This window comes from Montipora capricornis, chromosome 11, assembly GCF_036669925.1.
Source record: "Montipora capricornis isolate CH-2021 chromosome 11, ASM3666992v2, whole genome shotgun sequence".
NCBI classification, from domain to species: domain Eukaryota; kingdom Metazoa; phylum Cnidaria; class Anthozoa; order Scleractinia; family Acroporidae; genus Montipora; species Montipora capricornis.
The window spans coordinates 31,378,773-31,381,272 of record NC_090893.1 but is presented as its reverse complement, the minus strand read 5'-3'; the positions used below and the strand labels follow the sequence as shown (position 1 = coordinate 31,381,272).

Below are 2,500 nucleotides of genomic sequence, written 5' to 3'. Positions count from 1 at the left end.
CCAAGGTGACTTGGTAACTCAATAAACAGTCAAAAAGGAGAAACTTAAGACCACCATACACTGAGGCAGTAAAATGTAACACTTAATTTCAGTGTATTGTTAATTCATGTGAGTATACATAGAAAACTTCTGTTTGGATGCAGTTAAGTGAAGACAACTTTAAATAGATTGTGTTAAGTTGTAGATATGATGTAATTGCTGGACAAATGTTCAATTGCAAGAGAGATGTTTATGAAGATTATTCAGGTTTAACTTATATCAAATGGCTTATCGTATTCTTATATTAAATGGCTTGTCGTGATATTCCTGTAAAGTCAGACCTTTATAAAGCTGCCAGTTTAAATGTTATACGTAAATTTTCAACAGTAGCAAGCACTGAAAAAAAAGATAACTTTGGTACCTTAGACGCAATTTGCTGATTCAAACAGTTAAGTGTGTTATATATAAGTCATGGGAAGTGCTCTCGTGTCTTCGGTAGCTAAAAAATCACGTCCTCGGTTCTGTTGGGAAAAAAATTGATTTAAGCCATAAAAATGGTCTCTCTTGACAGGGAAATGATACGCCGATCGAAAGACATGGTTTCTTCAAACAAGGGCGGTTGGGGACAAGTTTAATATGGAAGATGTTTGCACAAGGTATGTAGGTAATGAATTTTAAAACACTAAAGTTACCTAACTCGGTTACCGTGGTGGAGAAAGCTTCTGTTCTTTTAAGAATTTCAGCCTTGTTTGCGAGACAGAAATAAATGTTCGGCACAACATGGTCAGGGTGGGTACAAAAAACAACGGCTGCGCGAAATCTCCATCTAGATACTCTGAATGTCAGGAATTACATTTTCTTGTGGATATATTTTTTTTCTTCTGCCGTTTCTGGCTTTGTGGAAGCCGTAATGCCCTCAAAGTCTACAAAAGAATAACCTGTGGCGCCCTTGATTTATATCTGTGATCTTGCGAAAACCCAGCCAACCATGTGAGTAGGCATCATGCGAACTAGACGCGTTCTAAATCGGCTTTGTCAGGACGGGCCTACATTTTGAAACGTACAACTGTCATCTATTTGCGAATTTAGAAGCCTGTTTTCAAGATCACAAACCAGAAGAATATGGGTAAAAGATGCTGGAAAAATAACAAATTATTTCTCTAATTATTTAATATTCTGTAGAGCGAAACCGAATGAGAAATTTTCATTGAACCATAAAACAAAAAGAATGCAACATCGAGTGATTTTTTTCAAAGACCACCAAAATTGCATTCGCCCTTAGGGCCAGTGTAATTTGTAGTCTTGAAAAATTTACAAGCCCTTATTTATTGCAAATTGTAAAAATTTGATGATTCCGAAAGAAATTAAAAAAGAACCAGCAACCGTGTTATCCTTGTAGTTGTCCAGAGCAATGATCTGCCTAAGTTATGGAAATCCTAATGAAATTTGCAATGGTTTTAAGCTTTTACTTGTCTTGTTGATCCATCAGAATAATGAAACTTGCAAAACCAAGGTGACTTGGTAACTCAATAAACAGTCAAAAAGGAGAAAATTAAGACCACCATACACTGAGGCAGTAAAATGTAACACTTAATTTCAGTGTATTGTTAATTCATGTGAGTATACATAGAAAACTTCTGTTTGGATGCAGTTAAGTGAAGACAACTTTAAATAGATTGTGTTAAGTTGTAGATATGATGTAATTGCTGGACAAATGTTCAATTGCAAGAGAGATGTTTATGAAGATTATTCAGGTTTAACTTATATCAAATGGCTTGTCGTATTCTTATATTAAATGGCTTGTCGTGATATTCCTGTAAAGTCAGACCTTTATAAAGCTGCCAGTTTAAATGTTATACGTAAACTTTCAACAGTAGCAAGCACTGAAAAAAAAAGATAACTTTGGTACCTTAGACGCAATTTGCTGATTCAAACAGTTAAGTGTGTTATATATAAGTCATGGGAAGTGCTCTCGTGTCTTCGGTAGCTAAAAAATCACGTCCTCGGTTCTGTTGGGAAAAAAATTGATTCAAGCCATAAAAATGGTCTCTCTTGACAGGGAAATGATACGCCGATCGAAAGACATGGTTTGCTCAGACAAGGGCGGTTGGGGACAAGTTCAATATGGAAGATGTTTGCACAAGGTATGTAGGTAATGAATTTTAAAACACTAATGTTTCCTAACTCGGTTACCGTGGTGGAGAAAGCTTCTGTTCTTTTGAGAATTTCAGCCTTGTTTGCAAGACAGAAATAAATGTTTGGCACAACATGGTCAGGGTGGGTACAAAAAACAACGGCTGCGCGAAATCTCCATCTAGATATTCTGAATGTCAGGAATTACATTTTCTTGTGGATATATTTTCTTTCTTCTGCCGTTTCTGGCTTTGTGGGAGCCGTAATGCCCTCAAAGTCTACAAAAGAATAACCTCTGGCGCCCTTGATTTATATCTGTGATCTTGCGAGAACCCAGCCAACCATGTGAGTAGGCATCATGCGAACTAGACGCGTTCTAAATCGGCTT

General features: G+C 36.7%; 1 protein-coding gene across 1 annotated transcript in view; it reads left to right on the top strand.

Annotated features, from left to right (window-relative positions):
- Nucleotides 1-2,091: 2,091 nt before the first annotated feature.
- LOC138024519 (uncharacterized) overlaps nt 2,092-2,500 on the top strand; it is a 41,917-nt gene continuing 41,508 nt past the window's right edge. The window contains exon 1 of the mRNA XM_068871733.1: nt 2,092-2,123. The gene's annotated coding sequence lies outside the window, so the exon portion shown is untranslated. The remainder of the gene's footprint in view (nt 2,124-2,500) is intronic.